The following is a 19521-nucleotide window of genomic DNA, read 5'->3' on the forward strand; positions in this document are numbered from 1 at the left end:
GTGTTTTGTCTGTACGCATTCCATACTGCACACTGCTGCAATTCAGCAAAATACATTTTTTTGCACTTATACCATGATTGAATTTGAGATTTTGGCTCATAATTCAACTTGATATATCATTAAAGCAAGCTTTGGTGCATGGGTCAGTGGGTGTGTCTGGATGAGCTTTATTTTTTGCTGAGCTCACAAATATTCCCATGGCCAATTACAGATGTTAAATGTGGTCAGCCCATATAAAGCTATAAAATAGCTTGTAAATTTCAAGAACAAGTTGCATCGCAGGATACAGTAGCCTGTAAAAACAGAAGCCTGACGTTGCGGTTGGCATTGAGACACTAATAAATATGTAACTAGTAACATTGGATCAAAATACACCTATGCATCCCGTCTGATACCGGAACACTTGTATACTGTAGGCTACTGTCCCAGCCTACATTCAATGGTCAAGTGCATCATAATCTAATCTAAAAACATTTCTGTAGATTAGTATAAAGGATATGTCGCTTCATATTATCTGAGTGATTGTTCAAATGTTCAGTGTTCACATGGAAATACAATTTCCCACTGTAACATCTGAAATCAAATCAAAAACAGGCCTATGCAATTTGGAAACAGTTAAATAGATTAATGCATGCATGCATGCATGCACGGATGGTGCAGTGGGTAGCACTGCCGCCTCACAGCAAGGAGGTCCTGGGTTCGAATCCCCGTCGGCCGGGGCCTCTCTGTGCGGAGTTTGCATGTTCTCCCCGTGTCTGCGTGGGTTTCCTCCGGGTACTCCGGTTTCCTCCCACAGTCCAAAGACATGCACGTTAGGCTGATTGGAGAGTCTAAATTGCCCATAGGTATGAGTGTGTGAGTGAATGGTGTGTGTGCCCTGTGATGGACTGGCGACCTGTCCAGGGTGTATTCCTGCCTTTCGCCCAATGTATGCTGGGATAGGCTCCAGCCCCCCTGCGACCCTGTTCAGGATAAGCGGGTTAAGATAATGGATGGATGGATGGATGCATGCATGCATGCATGTTCACGTATTGAAATTGTGGTAGCTGCCATGCTTATTTATTTTTAATACTAATGTTACATTAATGTACAAACAAATAAACGTGCTTCCCTGTCTCAAATTGCCTAATGAGCCACAAAAACAAACTTATCCATTGTAAGCAATCAAGTCTTTGGGTAGGTTGCATACAATAATAACACCATTTTGAATGACACACAAATTTGACTAAATATCTTGTATATTGGGGGTATTCAAGTTCTCTGTCATCTTTGCTTTATGGATTGTAGGAAGGTTTTATGGATAAGGTACTAAAGCCATATGTGGCTAGACAATTATCTTCTCTTTTCTGTTAAACCAAATTATGGTTTATTATGATGAAGGACTCTCTCTGGTTCTGACTGCATTTAATGGACAATCAATTATCACCATAGGCTAGGCCTATGTTTTTTGTTTGCTTTTTTTTTTGTATTGTTTACTTTCCTATCTGTATGTGGGCACATCAATTGTCATACCATGACTAATGCCTGTCATAATGAATTGAGCTGATAAGCATGTTAAGCATGTTAATACAAAACGTCTGTATTGTATTTTTTCACACGGCATGATGATGGTTTAACAATGAGGAAAAAATATGTATTATATCGAGTGGAGTAAAACAAAACAAAAACAAAAGTATTCCCCCAATTTATACAACAACATTTTTTGCCTATCTATCTAGTATCCTTGCTGAAATTACAGATTACCAAGTGGTTCCTGGAGGTGACATGAATGCAGTATTTGACCCAACATTAGATTGATCAAACAGTATTACCAATGTCCCACAAGCATCTTTAGCCTTCTGAAATTTGCCACCTAATAATTCTCTAGTGGACATCTGGAGAATTCATAATCCATAAATCAACTAAACAATTTACTTTCTTCACAGCAAGGCACCAAATATTCAAGGATTGATCATATTTTGCCCGAATAAAATATGATCAATCCTTGAATATTTGGTGCCTTTCTTCACAGCAAGGCACCAAATATTCAAGGATTGATCATATTTTGCCCGAATAACTTACTTAGATCATCCATCCATCCATCATCACCCGCTTATCCGGAGTCGGGTCGCGGGGGCAGTAGGCAAAGCCGGGTATTCCAGGCGTCCCTCTCCCCAGCAACGCATTCTAGCTCCTCCTGGGGGATCCCGAGGCGTTCCCTGGCCAGGAGAGATATATAATCTCTCCAGTGGGCTCTGGGTCTCCCTCGGGGTCTCCGCTCAGTTGGACGAGCCCGGAAAACCTCCAAAGGGAGGCGCCCGGGAGGCATCCTGATCAGATGCCCGAACCACCTCAATTGGCTCCTTTCGACGCGAAGGAGCAGCGGCTCTACTCCGAGCTCCCTCCGGATGTCCGAGCTCCTCACCCTATCTCTAAGGCTGAGCCCGGCCACCCTACGGAGGAAGCTCATTTCGGCCGCTTGTATACGCGATCTCGTTCTTTCGGTCACTACCCAAAGCTCGTGACCATAGGTGAGGGTTGGGACGTAGATCGACCAGTAAATCGAGAGCTTCGCCTTCCGGCTCAGCTCCTTCTTCACCACAACGGTCCGGTGCAACGCCCACATTACTGCTGATGCTGCACCAATCTGCCTGTCGATCTCAAGCTGCCTTCTACCCTCACTCGTGAACAAGACCCCAAGATACTTGAACTCCTTCACTTGGGGCAAAGACTCAATCCACCGTTTTCCGGCAGAGAACCATGGCCTCGGACTTGGAGGTGCTGACTCTCATCCCGGCCGCTTCACACTCGGCTGCAAACCGCTCCAGTGCGTGCTGAAGGTCACGGTCCGATGAAGCCAGCAGAACCACATCATCCGCAAAAAGCAGAGATGCGATTCTGAGGTCACCAAACCGGACACTCTCCTCACCTCGGCTGCGCCTTGAGATCCTGTCCATGAATACCACAAGCAGGACCGGTGACAAGGGGCAACCTTGGCGGAGTCCAACACCCACCGGAAACGTGCTTGACTTTGTGCCGAGAATGCGGACACAGCTCTCACTTTGGTTATACAGGGACCTGATGGCTCGTAACAACGGCCCCGGTACCCCATACTCCCGCAGTACACCCCACAGGGTTCCCCGGGGGACACGGTCGAAAGCCTTCTCCAAGTCCACAAAGCACATGTGGACTGGATGGGCAAACTCCCATGACCCCGCCAGAAACCCTGCCAAGGTAAAGAGCTGGTCCACTGTTCCACGGCCAGGACGGAAGCCACATTGCTCCTCCTGAATCCGAGGTTCGACCGTCGGTTACTTAGATCAGAAAACCAATATTTGTTATATATCAGTGTCTTATCATCAATCAAAGGATGTAAACCGTCATTCCAAAATTGCTCCAAACAGGCTTCTAGATGGAGATTTAATCTGACTTCATTACAAAATGCACAGCACAGTGAACATTTTAGATTCAGGTTGCAAGAATTAATCAAAATTCAGTTGAAGATGAGAGGTATTTATGGGATGCTATGAAAGGTTTTATCAGAAATAATGCAATAGCATTTTTCTCAGGTATCAACAAGGCCCAGCCCAGAATAATTACACAATTAGAAGTCATTCAGGTCGATTAGTTGCAGAGCAACAGAGAAACTTTCATGAAGAAAAAGAAAAGGTATTACAGTAACTAAAGTTTAAGCCAGGCTAGCCTTACTGTTTGCTTTATCACTTGAACCTTTGGCACACAAAAAAGTACCACATTCCCTCCCAATATATCTGAACATTATTAAGACCTTTTGGTTAATTCTTGGCTACAAAACCAATCTTAGTAAATCAGCTTTACTACCATTAAATTTAGCTATGACCAATTCAACTGACTCTGAAATACCATATTTCAAGTATTTAGGACATGACATTTATCACACACTGGATGCAATAGTAACAAAAACGGATATAAAAAGTTACCGAAGGCATTAAAAGAAGATCAGACTTAATGATACAAATGGCTGCCTGATTTTTTTTTTATCAAAGATGAACATACTTCCTAGAGAAGATACGTTTTATGCAACTATGCTCAATTTACCCCAAAACAGGGTTTTGGGAAAAGATCCAAGGTCAAATTTCTGCTAAAGATAGCACACTCCAGTGGGACAAATATTCAGGGGGTTGGTTCCATGCTTTACACTGTCTTCCAAACATCATATTGTTAAACGATGACATTGAATTGTCATCAGAAAAAAACTTTTATTTTATAGATTAGCAGCTGCAAAAAATATTGATTAGGAGGTGGAAACCCCAAAAGGTTTTACATGTGCGCCAATTGCATAGTTGTTTTCTAGAGGTATCAATTGCAAGATCAAATGGTACATTGAGGGAAACAATAAAAGCTCTTTCTGAAGCAATTGTAAAAATTCTAAACACTTTTGCTTTCATTGAAATGAGTGTTCGTTTTTTTTTAAATCTTTTTGCAATTTACAACTCTGGAATCTTTACTTGATTGTTGGTCTGCCTTTTTGCTTTCATGAGGAAGGGGGATTAAGGTCATTACTGATCAATATCTACTTTTATTTCAATTTCAGTATAGTTTTCAATTCTTCTATTTATTTAATTTAATTTCAATTTATGATAATTTTCACAGCTGATTTTTGTTTTGCTTGTTTAAGATTTAGTATGTGATAGCAACATAATTGGAAAGACAAGCAATTATTATGTTTATTTATCTTGAAATGATGATTGATGGTGATATATAAAGACTCGCATTTGCAAGGGCAAAGGAATCTGAACAGAGAGTTGCAGATCTGGTAGCAAGGTGCAGATCTGGTAGCAAGGATACTTACGTGTAATTTCCTCCTGATAGTGGTGTTGTTCTACAGCAGAATTGTTTTACTATGTCCACTAGATGGAGACTTTTCATCATTATGAGACTTCATCATTATAAACTAAACTGGTCTTCATGTTATTATATTCTTAAAAGTATTAGGATATTGTGAATACCTTTAGGGTTTAACTTGAATATGTCTGTCTGATGCCAATGTTTTGGCCTCATTCAGTCAAAACTAATATATTATTTTTACTGAGCTGAATAACTAATGCTTGCGCATAAGTTAAAACAACAATTCCCCTTCATGTTTATTGACTTTACACAATTGGTTTTAAGTTGGTTCTGGGAAATATAATTCATGCCACATATAATATGTGTGCTAGCTGTGAAGCCAGGTAGAACAAGATTTGTTTCTGAGAGTAGATTGTTTTATGACTGCATGGTGATTTGGATGACTCTGGTTCTTACCGGTCAGCTAAGTTAAACAAGCAAGGAAATTGAACAATGCAACAAAAGTTCATTGCTGAAGAATCTTTATTATTTTATTCTCACTCTTCAATCACAACACCAGCCACTGTATAAAGAAGACAAGAAGAAACACTACCCATCCCAATTACAGGCTGGGAAAAAGATTTAACATCAAGACTGATCTCAATTTCTAGAAACAAATAGAAATAATATACTGATTACTGCTAATTCAGTATAAGACTATGCACAGAACCAATTGCAGAATGCATCTCATGGGCGACACCGATATCTGTCCACATTGCACCCTCAACACAATAGATTGTTATTATCACTCTTTTTGGCAATTCTCATATTTTTGTCCCTTCACAGATAATTTCTTGATCCATCCCTGCTTGCAAGGACAGCCGCTGTCTGAGTATGGTCCAAGCCACACATCTCCTGAACACTCTTGACATAGCCTGAGCAAACTAGTTCTCAATGTGAGTGTTTAATGCACCATATTATATCAGAGCCCTCCTGTGCTCACATGCTGTCAATCGTTACTGCAATTAAGACCCTGGATGAAGGACTATACCCTTTCCTACAATTAATAAATGATGCAGCGGTGTCAAGATTCATATTATATTCATGTATAGCACATCTGGGAGGAGTTCACCAGCACAGAGGTCTTTCTGTACAAGTTCCTGACCTTGTTGGATGGCGTGCTTCTCCACCGCAGTTCCTTGGCTGATCGAGTGATGTTCCCTTCCTCCCAGCCCACCTCAGCGTGCGTGAGTTCCATCTGTCAGCGCTACCGCTGGGGTTCAGTGGCTCTTCAGCACTCCTGTTGGCCAATGGCAGGAAGGTTCTGGCTTGCTGTGAGTACCACAGATGTGTTTATATGCACTCACCAAGCACTTTATTAGGAATATTTTTACTTTATTACACATTCATGCAATTATCTAATCAGCCAATTGTGTGGCAGCAGTGCAGTGCATACAATCATGTAGATATGGGTCAGGAGCTGTTCACATCAACCATCAGAATGGGGAAAAAATTTTGACCATGGTGGCAGACAAGGTGGTTTGAGTATCTCAGAAACTGCTGATCTCCTGGAATTTTCATGCACACTAGTCTCTAGAGTTTGCAAGAGTTTGCAAAGAATGGTGCACAAAACAAAAAGCAGTAGTTCTGTAGACAGAAATGACTTGAATGGCCAGACTTGTCAATGCTGACAGGAAGGTGACAGTAACACAAATAACCACACATTACAATAGTGGTATGCAGAAGAGCATCTCTGGACACACAACCCTACGTGAATAGGATACAGTAGAGAGTAAAGTGCTTGGTGAGTGTACAGTATATCCAATTGGTACAAAGTATCAACTTGAAGCTTGACACTTGGCACATATTTCTCAAATGACAACTATATAGTTCAAAGGTCAAGGTGAAAAAGAGGTCCAACAAAAATTAACACTTTTTTGGGCTAAAAATAAAATTGTCTATATATACACATGGTTTGCACTAAATCTATGCCATAGAATAAATGGCATATGTAGGTAAAATGCATATAGCTTGGTTATTCAATCTGGACATGAACATACTAGCATAATTTACCAATCTCAGTGTCCCAACATATGTACATATTTATAAGGCATAGTTTTCCTGTGGTGAGTCATGGTCTGCAATATAAAAGGGAATGATATTGAAATTGGAATTGCAGGGCATTGGGAAGAAAAACAAACCAAGGCAGTGGAAGGGCAGGCAGGGGGAGGCTTTTTTCCTGACTGGAATTTCTAGTGTATTTTTGTGTCTCTGTGCCTTTGTTTGAATCCTAGGTCACTGACCCTCTCTTTCTTGTTTTCATTGTCTCCATCTCTCTCTGATGGTCTCATTATGATGTCCTCTCAGAACAGTGTTACTGAGAGCAAGAACAGCATGCTGGTGATATGCCTTATCTGACTCTCAGTTCTTACTTTTGAAGGGTCAACCCAGCATCTGTTCTTTGCACCTGGGGTCCAACAGTCCCAGAAAATACTTGCAATGTCATCGAAAAGTAATAGAAAGCCGATATGCCCTCCATAATGTTCGGGAAAATTACCCATTATTTACTCATTTGCCTCTGTACTCCACAAACCATACATGCCCAGACCATAACACCCCCACCACCGTGTTTCACAGATTTACACTGTACACAGTGCTGACCTCTGCGTTGTGTACAGGACTTTATATGTCTCTGAACATCCTACCGAACACTGCTGGGTATAGTGCTACATGCCATACTGAAAGCTAGGCAGGAACGCCCCACAGATTTGGACTAGGATTAAGGGTTGTACCTATTCCCTTCTTGCCTCGTCTTGATAGCTTTCACCGCTAGTAGCGCTAGAGGCTGATTTTGATGGGATCTTTCATCCTGACCTGCCACGTCACCAAGCTAGGTAGACGGATGCCTGGTTTCTGTCCTCCATGAGGGGCTGCCCTTGATTTAGGCAGTCTTGTCACCTACCTGCTGTCCCTCCCCTCGGTTGTGCGCTCCTGAGATTACTAGAGGAGCGAGAGGTTGAGTGGGTGATCTTGGTCGTGTGTCCTTTTTTCAGGGTTGTTTTGTGTTTGGCAGTTTGCCGGGGAGTATCTTCCTGTTTGGTTTCACATTATTTCTTCACAGTCCGTAGCTAACCCTTCACGGTCGCGCCTAGTCCTCTGAACCATTCCCTCACAATCAGTGATCTGGTTTCATAGGAAGCACAGTGTGATTTTAGACATGGAGGTGTTCAGGTTGCATCTAGTGCACAAGGATGATACACTTTTAATTAACTTGAATAGTTTTCATGCTCTAAATAAAGAAAATGATAGGACCAAAGAAGTAAACAGGATAGTTGTTTCACCACAAAGCTCATCCTGTTTCCACTAGAAAACCCATTCGGTGACTACGTTTAAATCTCCACAGTCCACAGAGTTAATATTCATAGCTTGAAGGGCTGTTTGATTTGTATCTTAATAGCTTTTCCCTGGCATAAGAACCTTGGCCTAAGCTTCACTCTGGACTTCCAAGACGTAACAAGACTCATCACAATGTTGAACACCATATGTAATAGTATGCTTTGCCTTTTTAAGTAAACATGTTTTAATTATGGCACACCTCACACTACAACAAAGACATGCTGTTTATATACCAGTAAATGAAAGACAGTGAAAAGAGTGACAGCCATGGGTAGAGTCGTGCTTGTCTTTTCCAAGAAGCCCAGTGCACACAGCATACTTGCAAAATGTTAAAACTCACAACTGCCTGTTTAAATAAGATATAATTCAATGACAACCATACTACACAAGGCACTTGTAAAAGTTAATAATTCAAGTCTTATGCTTTCAAAGCAAAAACATCTCTATAATAGAATATTCATGGCAGAAATGTATAGTTCTTGCACCTGTTTTTATTGCAGTGAATGGTGTATGATGACAGTAAAGCATAAGCAATCGGTTGGGTTTTTTTCCTTTTGTACTGGGTAGTAATCACAGTACAATAGGCGAACCCAATGACTAATATTTTTTATGTATTGAAGCCAATTTAATTTAATATGATGGTACCATATCTGGATGAGACACCTTCATTTAATTTTAACTCTTAAACTTTAAAATGTGTTAACTAAAATGAACCCTCACATTAGTTTCTTTCCATATATAGTCTGTGGTGTATCTGATTCTGAGATTTATATAACAACAAAAGTAACTGATGTCATGCTTGTTATTTCAGGTACTGAAGAAATCAGATTTCCAATCTGTAAATATGGTGTTATTGTATCCAGTCATCCAATGCCAGATTAATACACAATTACATTTCATAATTCAGTTACATGAGGCTTCAGTGTTTCACAGAAATAATGTACAGTAAGTCCACAAAATCTGGTGTTATTCTATTGTGAATTATTTTAGGTGACCAAAAGTATTCCAACAGAGAGTATTTAAGTAAATGAAAGTAATCTTGTTGTATAGCCTCTACCTTGCTGCTCTCTAAGTCTTGAACAAACGGTTGATTGAGATACCTTCACCTCTGCCCTATGGAGATTGTTTGTGATGTTATTAACTGATGTTTTGGGGTTTTTCTTCACAGCTCTCACAATATTTCTGTCATCAACTGCTGTTGTTTTCCTTGGTCGACCTGTATGCCAGTGGTTTCTTTCTTTTTCAGGATATTCCAAGTTGTACAAGTTATCCCCAATGCTTGTGCAATGACTCTGATCGATTTCCCATATTTTCTAAGATTCAAAATGGCTTGCTTTTCTCCCAAAGACAGTTCCCTGGTCTTCATGTTGGTTTATCTTTTCTAACACAAATTCAGTCTTCAGAACCCAAGGCTAAAGCCAAGAGTGGACATTCAGAATTATTTATTGTTTAATCAATCTACCAGGACACATCTAGACAACAAGAAACACCTGTCACATGTTCCAATACTTTTGCTCACCTTTTGTATTGGGTGGTCTGATACAAAAGGTGATATGTTTTAAGTTGTTTAACAAATATAGATAAAAAATACCAGGAAATAACTCAAACTCAATTGTTTTCAGTGCAAAAACAAAGGAATTTACCTTGCTGTTCCAATACTTTTGGAGGGGATTATGTTTATAGTCTAGTATTATGTTTGTAATTTGTGCTATTAAGACATGAGTATTTTTTTCTGGCATAGAGGTACATGTAAGAGTGGGGCAGCTGTGTTAACCTGTCTCTGACTGCTATGTGATGTTCCTTAAGTCCCAGGGTCCCTTAAGTCCCCCCACTAGACTGTTAGAGGACCTCCAACCATACATACAGTGCCATGAAAAAGTATTTGCCCCCTTCTTGACTTCCTCTATTATTGCATATTTGAATGAATGGTTTAAGATCTTTAGACAAAATGTAAGATTAGACAAAAGAACTTGAGTAAAATGAAAAAGGAGTACGGAGTACTCAGGAGTTACGTAACTTGCTTCACTTCCTTCACAAAGTATGAAAGAAACTTGTATGGCAGCATGGTTTGAATTTAATGTCAATGCAAACCTTAATGCTTTGTCTATTGGTTAGAATATGATTTGGACTCAAAGCAATAGCACAGTATAGCAGTCATTTTGATTGGTTGAAAAGGTAAAAGGTTGAGGGATTGGAAAAGTTCGTGCGGTCTACCCTGCCCGCGCAACTTTATAAGAGCACAGAATCTGAAGGAAGCGGCACGGTGTATATAATTGAATGAGGCGTCAGCTCAGTCCACGTGAATGCCTGTAAGAGGTTGTTGTGGAGATAAATTAAACCGTTGGTCACGCTGGCCACACTTAAAATGTTGGTGCGCATCTACATAAGGCTTTGCAGTAAATCAATAAGCAGCTGAAAACTACACAACTCGCTCGTTCAATACTCCAAATGACACCGTTTGGTTATTTTGTTCGTCCTTAAACCTTCAATGATACAAACATTAACCTTGAATACTCCAAAATGCCCATTCTGCATGCCCATTTTTTTTATTTATTCAACATGTCCAAGTAGACTCGAACTGTTCAACATTCAATTAAATTCATGAAAACCACCTGCGCATGTATTCTGGGATAACAAACTCAAAAATGTCAATTGTATTCAATATATGGCACAATTTAAAAATCCATAAATAAATGGAATACAACTGTTTTCAGGAAATACCAGTTACACCTTGAAAACCATGGCAGGTATACATGGCTTTGCTTGCGTGATTTATGGGATTGCTGTAGGAATTCAGAATTATGGGATTGCAAATTCCTCCAAAATATTCACTATATGTCCCTATTCAAAAAGAATTATGGGTTGGCAACCTCTGCCATACTTTATATACATTTAAAAACATGGCACTATTTAAAAAGCCATAAAGTACTTTTATTTCCTTTTTTAAATATTTTTTTTGACTGTTTTCAGGAAAGACAACTATATATGCCATCGATTCTGTGCATTTTTGCTGTAGGGAATTATGGGATGGCAAACTGTGCCATAATTGCCATTTAATTCAATACAAGGCACTTGAAGAGCACCATGGCAGGTATACAGTGGCTTCAGATTGTGTTGTAGCTCTAATTTGAAATTACATTTTTCTCACCTGCTCTCAGTAATCCATAATGACAAATTGAAAACATGTTTTTAGACATTTTTGCAACATGTATTTAAAATCAAAAACTTAAATCTCTCATTGACATAAGTATTCAAACCCTTTTGTGATGGCACTCAAATTGTGGCCAGGTGCATCTGATTTGCTTTAATTATCCTTGGGATGTGTCTAGAACTTCACTGGAGTCCACCTGTGGCAAGTTTAATTTATTGGACATAGTTTAGAAAGGCACACACCTGCGTATATAAGGTCCCATAATTCACACTACATGGCAGGACAAAAACCAAGCCATGAAGTCCGAGGGAATCTGTACACCTCTGGCAAGGCATAGATCAGGGGAAGGGTTTTCAACCATTTCTAAAACTTCCCAGGAACAAAGCTTTAGAAATGGTTTTATACTATTGAAAAATGCAGAGAATCGATGGCCTGTATACCTTTGATTATGATCTTCAAGAAACTTATAGTGTTTCCTGAAAATAGATTACAATTTTATATTTTTCAGTTACCACTTTGGAGGATTTTGCAATCCCATAATTTGAAAATCCTACAGTAAAAATTCACGCAATCAATGGCACGAATACCGGCATAGTGCTTTTCAAGATGGAAATGGTACTTCTTGAAAACAGTGCCATGTAGTGAATACATTTACCATTTTTAAGGATTTTGCAATCCTATAATCCTCCTGTTGAATGTTTAAAATAACCAAACGGTATCATTTGGAGTATTGAACCGGCGAGTAGTGTAGTTTTCACCTGTATTTTGTCGTCTAAACACGATTTACCGTAAAGCGCAATGTAAATGGGCACAACATTTGCGGATAGTTTGACCAACGTTTTTCGAAGTGGGGACGGCGTGACCGCAGTATTTTTCACTGAACATTGAACACTGCATTTGTAAATGTTCATATAGGCTACGAAGGGATTTTGCTGAGGTTGGGCATGTTATTTTGATGGCACAGTGAGAAACTGCTGTCTACCCTATGCCAGACGGACAAGAAGGTAAGACTCTTGTACTGTAGCTACTTAGCTAACAAATAACTACTGTAGCTACAGCAGCGTATGATACTATTTAGTTTAAATCGAACGACCTACTTGACGGACATGTTGAAAGCATCACCTGAGTTATTTCAAAGAAGTAAGATAACCGCTTCTGTGTTCTGCAGATCCTTGAAATTATAGGCTAATTAAAAAAGGCGGCATCCGTATAACATTAGGCTACCTGGCGCGTTTCATTTTCACACACACAACATCCCACCGTTGGGTGTTTTGGTTGTCCCAGCTATAGGATAGATTTTACTAGATGCGCTCTGAAATCCAGGATCAAGTTATTGGTATGGTGGTATGGTAGCCTGTATATTGTGCAGGTGTGGCAAGAGAGAAATGTTATTTGTTTTCAAAAAATTATGTAGCCTATTTAAATGCGACTTCCCCTTTTTGAGTCTGGTACGAGACAGGCAATCATTCAAATCTTTGACACTGAATACCTAGCCTATTGGATATTATTATGCAATATCGCATATTATTGGAGCTTGCCATTTCACTATGGGACCTCATAAAACGCTATTTATACGCTACAAGCAAGATAGTTTACCCTTTCACAATTAAGAAATCGTTTTATGTGATTAAATTCCACTATCCTTCTACGGAAAATATCTGAAGATTCTCGAAGCTTTTTCGTATCCTCAAAACCATGACTACGTTTTAAGTTGTGAGGGGAGTTTTGCTGAGCTTGTGCAGAGCGCTTTCATGATTCTGTCTCGAAGTGTAGACGCTTCGGGACGAACCGAATGCCCCCAATGAGTGAGAGGAAATTCACTCATTGATACTTCTTTGTTGCTTTCTTTCTCAGTGGACCTGTATGGCGTAGATCAGTATTATAGTATATAGAATAAATAGTATTATAGAATAGTGCATACAATATTTGTTTAGGTATTTGAGAAATATTTAAATGTCATCAAAAGTTTAATTATTTGGTTGATATTCAAGAATGCTAGAACAGTGTTGGATTAAGCAATGGAAACATAGGCTAAAGTTTGAACATTTTGACTGTGAAACTGATGCCTCCCTTGTGTGGAAAAGAAGCCTTATTTTACCCACTCTCTGTCATTATCCACAAGATGCTTAATTAAGAGTGGGAGAATGCTGTAACAAGGTGCCCACCACTACTTACTGGGTCCTATGGCCTACACGTTGCAGGTAATAGTCTGAGCTGTGCCATGGGCACATAGTTAGGTGGGATACCTCTGATCTTTCCATTGGCAGAGCATTCCATGTCGATTCAGTTGGTAAACAAAGGAACTAGGTTTTATTAAATTACATTAATTAAATTAAGACGTGTATTAAATATATTTATTGTTTGTTAAATTTTTAGCAAAATGAGGGGGCATACAGTGGCTTCAGAGAATAGTCAGGCCCCTTCACTTTTTGTGTTGATAAAATAGACATTTTTGCACATCAATCTACACTCAATTACCCATAATGACAAACTGAAAGCATGATTTTAGAAAGTTTTGCAAATGTATTAAAAATCAAAAACTGAAATCTCTCAACACAAAAAAATTAGTAAAAGATAAATTCTGCACAGATATTAGGAAGTATTTATTCACACTGTGTGGAATAGCTTCGCAGGCCATATAGTGGAGGCAGGGCTTTTCAAGATCAGGCTTGATGTCGTGCTAGATACTATCTAGTTTATAGGCAGATTAAGTGTTAGGTCCTTCCTAGCAAGAGACCCATAATCTATCGTGGTTTAGGGTTTGTTTTTCGCACAAGCACCACCAGGTGGCAAATGTGAGCACTCCATTCCACAGCTGTCATGAGCCCACCCTTGCTGGTGTGATGGACTCAATTTTCCTCACCGTAACAGATATGAACTAGAGACTTTTGTAGTGAATGTTATGATTCCGCTCTGGTAGGCCGACTGCTTTGTAGGCTACAGTATGGGCTCTTGAAATTTGCCTAGGCCTACCATTTCTACCCTTTTCTTGAAATCTTGTTTTCAGTGAAATTATCATCAATCTATACATGGTAGCACAGTAGCTAATTTACAGTGTGACTAGAGTGTGAACCCTGTTTTTTTTTTTTTTTAAGAAATTGTTACACAAAACTACACAACAGAGCTGCATTCCATTGATGAACTAGGAGACACACGACCACTAGATCTAACCAGTTTTTATCTGCTCCACCATTTTGATAAACATTGTTTTTTTACATAAATTAAACAATTTGCCTATGTGATTGTATTCCTAGAGTGAGAAATAATGTGAGAGACAATGATCACTAGCAAGAATACAGTACTCTCTGAATAATGTTTTGGACAAAGGCTCATTATGTCTTGATTTGCCACAATTTTAGATTTGGAATCACACATTTGAGGTTAAAATGCACATTCTCAGATTTAAAGATATTAGATATTAAAGGGTTTTTTATACATTTTGGTTTCACTATGTATAAATTACAGTGGTGTTTATACATTATAATAGTCCCCCCATTTCAGGGCACCATAATGTTTGGGACACAATGTTTGGTTTCCATTCTTCACAGGTGTTTGTTAATGCAGGTATAAGAGAGCTCTCAGCACCTAGTCTTTCAAACACCTTTGGAAACTATTACTGCTGTTTATTAACATGAGGAAGAAAGTTGTGCCAATTATGAGACTGAGAAACAAGAATAACTGTTAGAGACATCGGCCAAACCTTAGGGTTACCAAAATCAACTGTTTGGAACATAATTAAGAAGAAAGAGGGCAATAGTGAGCTTAGTAATTGCAAAGGGAGGCCAAGGAAGACCTCCACAGCTGATGACAGAATAATTATTTCCATATAAAGAAAAATCCCCGAACACCTGTCCGACAGATCAGAATCTGCTGCTGAAGTTCAAGCGAACGCCTGAACTCGTTGGCCGCCGGTTTATTCTACAGCCAGACAATGATCCCATACTATAAAGCCACAAATGAGTTTTTAAAAGCTAAATACATTGCTGTGTCCCAAACATTATGGTGCCCTGAAATGGGGGGAATATGTATAAACACTACCTTAATTTCTCCATGGTGAAACCAAAATGTATAAAAATGGCTTTTATTAAAATCTGACAATATTCTTTTAACCACATAATTTTTTTAATTACAAATCTCAAATTGTGGAGAACAGAGGCAAATAAATAAATGACGGGTCTTTGTCCCAAACATTATGGAGGGCACTGTACATGCATGTATTTAATTTAACTGTAGCCAAGACATACATGTATATGCTAAAATAAAATAACACCATTTTCCTATTTTCAAAGTCTGACCATTAAGTTTTATGAATAGCTGTTTGTAAACGTAAATTTGACTGAAATACACATGAAAACGTTATGGGTAAAGAATAGCATGTCTACATTTAAAGCCTGTCACTATGGTGTATTTTCCTTCCTTCCTTCCCCCCCCCATTATTATAGTGATACGTGATGCCCCCCTTGCATCTCTACACTCTTATGTGTGCAGGAACGGGGACTTTGAAACTTTTGAAACCGTACTTTTAAACAGGAAAGTAATCTTCATTCATACACAATATGGATAATTGTAACTATAGTGTTAAACAATGAAGGTGGTCCGAAACTTGCCCGATTAATGTAATTAATCTGCCCTACAGTTAACCAGCAAGCTCTGTCACATCTTGTCGCATAGTTTGTTTCCGTGTACTCACCGTGTTCTATGTATCCGTGTTGTTTAATGTTTCATTTCGCATTCCGTGCCCCCTATCTTAGTTAATTTCCCAGTTTCCTCTTTCCTTGGTATTTTGTATTTTTCTAGGTATGCTCCACTTCATGTTTTTCTATCTCCCGACTACCTGTCCATGATGCATTTCTTCAAGATTACTTTTTATTAGAATTTTTTACAGTTTCAAAATAATAATAGAAAAAAAGTTTGGGAACCCTCCCCATTAGTACTTTGTAACTCCTCCTCTGGCACTATCCTCCTCGGGACATTGCCTTGACTTCAACTGTTCCGCTTATCTTCCATTTTCTAATAATGTTTCTGACAGTGGAAATAGGTAGTTTGAAACATTGAGATTTTGTACATTACATTACATTATTGGCATTTGGCAGACGCTCTTATCCAGAGCAACGTACAGTTGATTAGACTAAGCAGGAGACAATCCTCCCCTGGAGCAATGCAGGGTTAAGGGCCTTGCTCAAGGGCCCAACGGCTGTGCGGATCTTATTGTGGCTATACTGGGATTAGAACCACCTACCATGTGTGTCCCAGTCATTTTACCTTAACCACTACGCTTGTATAAAAGCCGACCTGTTTCACTGTTCCGTGCCACATCGTCTTCATCTTCCTGTGTCATCCCGTCCTGCTCCAATTCTCCAGCATGCCTTTCCTGTCTCTGTCCAACCCTGCTCCAGCCGTTCTACCTAACCACAAAACTTGTGTACAATCAGATCACAGAAGAGAACATTTGTACATATTTAGTAGAATTTTTGATTTGATTGTTTTTACTTTTGATTGATTTTACTAATTGTATTAGTTTCACGCAATTCTTGCTCAGTAAATCCGGGTTCAAAACTGTTGTATTTCTTTGTCAAAATTGTATAGCTCATCCTCTTAACTCGAGTTGTCCGCCATATCACTCAGGCTAGCCAAGTTGGGTTACGGGATCTTTGTATGCTAACATTACTGTGTGTCATGTGATTGCCTGGATGGGTGGCCACCCATAAACTAGTCTCTGCGTTCAAGAGTTTAAAGCCAAACCTGAGATGTTGTGCACCATATTTAGGAAACGGCTACACTGACAGTGATTTTGAAAATGCCTACACATAATTTAAGCATTTAATCCAAATAATCTCAACTGAAACAAGTGTGACAGTGCTCATTTAACACAAAGCTGATCAGGTTTCACACTAAGAGAAACAGGAGGATCAAATGCTCAAAAGAATCTGTCAATACGTTTTGTTCATATTATAGGCTACATACAATTAAAATAAATCATATTGTTAATCAAATTCACAAATATGGTAATGACAGTGGTCCAAAATGATGTGAAAAAGCATAGGTTTTCATCAAGTAACATACATTTTTTATACTGCGCAATTTAATCGAAAGCATAGATCTCCCTTAACAGTGTTTCCCTTCCATGTGAATGCAGAGAGAATTATTCTATTATGTCACAGGATCCATAATCACACTAACCACAGTTGATAACATGAGAGTGGATGACAGGTCATCTCCTCTTAGTCCATCTTCAAGGGTGGCCCATTCTTTAAGTGACCTTTTCCCGTCAAATACGATCCCTGCATTTATTCACCATGGTCCATTAGTCTGCAAAATGGGTCATATCTGCATGTAAGATCTACTTTAAGACTGAAAAAGCAATGACCAGGAGCCAAGTTTAATCTTTTCAGTTCTCAGTTGCATAAGGACCAGATGGCCACTGTTCCTCTCTTTATTTTGTAAAGTGCAAGTGTCAGCAAAATGTGTTTCCAATTCCCTGCCAGAAAAGAGTGTTAAAATGCATCTTCTCTGAGCACACAGGGAGTCGTGGGGTTGGGGGGGGGGGGGGGGGTCATGGGTTACATCTACTGTCCATATGCTTATGAGACTATAGCAATTTGAAAGGATTTGCATGATGGTGCACTTTCAAAGCGGCATATTAAAAAATGGTTCACTTTTGTTAACAGGACATTTTAAGAATATGTTTTTGTAAATTCCCTTGATTCCCTTGTGAAGTGCTAGAAAGTAAAATTATGAGCTTGACCCTATGCATTGCTCGCTTTTAATTTGGATCCGTTTTCCTTACCAACAGATCCTCCTGAATCTTCTGACAAAATAACTCAATTGGCTTGCATCTACACATAACTACTTGCTTCAACTGCAAAATTTTTATTAAAAAACAAAGATCAGTCATTGCTACAATTGGTACAGTGATATTTGATGTAGGTAATGTTCTGTTTGCTTGATTCATATACACAGTGAGCACTTTAAGTATTTATTTGACTTATTTTTTTTACTTCTACTGCTGTAGCCTATCCACTTACAGTAATGATGTGTTGTGTGTTCAGAGATGCTCTTCTGCATACCACTGTTGTAATATGTGGTTATGTGCATTACTGTCACCTTCCTGTCAGCTTTGACCAGTCTGGCCATTCTCCTCTGAAAGTCTCTCATTAACAAGACGTTTCTGTCTGCAGAACTGCTGCTCACTGGATTTATTTATTTGTTTATTTATTTATTAATTTTGCACCATTCTTTGTAAACTCTAGAGACTAGTGTGTGTGTGTGAAAATCCCCGGAGATCAGCAGTTTCTGAGATACCTACCCTATCTGCCACCAACAATCCTTCAAGTCACTTAGATTGACTGCTTGATATGATGCTTGATATGATGTGAACAGAAGCTCCTGACCCGTATCTACAGTGCATTGCACTGCTGCCACACAATTGGCTGATTAGATAATCACATGAATAGGTAGGTGTAATAAAGTAAAAATGTTCCTAATAAAGTGGTGAGTGTATACTGGACATTATGTACAGGTAAACTGGAAAATAGAAACACTATGTGCTGTGCCCCTGCTTATACATTGTGTGACTGTGTTTTTGCCAATGATCTGTAGTAGACATAGACTAGCGCTGTTATATATTGCATTTGTGGAAGACCTTTTGGAAACAATTTGTTAGAGCTTTTTTGGAGACAGACAGAAGCAGGTGACCAAAGCAAAAGTAAATGGGTAATTCCCCAAAGCACAGTTTGGTACCCTTAATCAGTAGTTGTGTTTTGGACTTGCATCTGTTTTTGCTTTCACATGGCTATGTTTTGGTGAGCCAGTGTTGCAAATGTCCAAAGATCATGTTTTTAAACCCTCATGCAATTTCATCACTGAAGTGTTTCAAGGCTTCACACAAACCAAATCATAGTTGCTTCGAATGAAACAGTCAGATGAAGTAGCAGAAAATACCTATGAATTCCTTGTCAAAATGCAATTTAATCATTTTGATGGTTGAGTCTAGGCTACTTGGAAAGGTAATTAAAATATACGTAATTGTACATTTTAATGATGAAAAAATAGCTGCTGGGTGTGCTAGCGGCGTTGTGCAAAATAAAACATTGCCACTGCATGGCATGGACAGCTTCTTTTTGCACCTGTGCACTATCCAACGGACCATGTTCATCATGGATCATTTAACCTCATTTAACCTCACAGGC

The 19521-nt window shown here is 39.2% G+C and overlaps 1 protein-coding gene across 1 annotated transcript in view; it reads left to right on the forward strand.

Annotated features, from left to right (window-relative positions):
• Positions 1-12190: 12190 nt before the first annotated feature.
• The window catches only part of LOC133132731 (dystrophin-related protein 2-like), a 93702-nt gene continuing 86371 nt past the window's right edge, over positions 12191-19521 (forward strand). Inside the window, exon 1 of the mRNA XM_061248401.1 lies at positions 12191-12336. The gene's annotated coding sequence lies outside the window, so the exon portion shown is untranslated. The remainder of the gene's footprint in view (positions 12337-19521) is intronic.

The sequence above is a fragment of the Conger conger genome, chromosome 7, assembly GCF_963514075.1.
Source record: "Conger conger chromosome 7, fConCon1.1, whole genome shotgun sequence".
Classification (NCBI taxonomy): domain Eukaryota; kingdom Metazoa; phylum Chordata; class Actinopteri; order Anguilliformes; family Congridae; genus Conger; species Conger conger.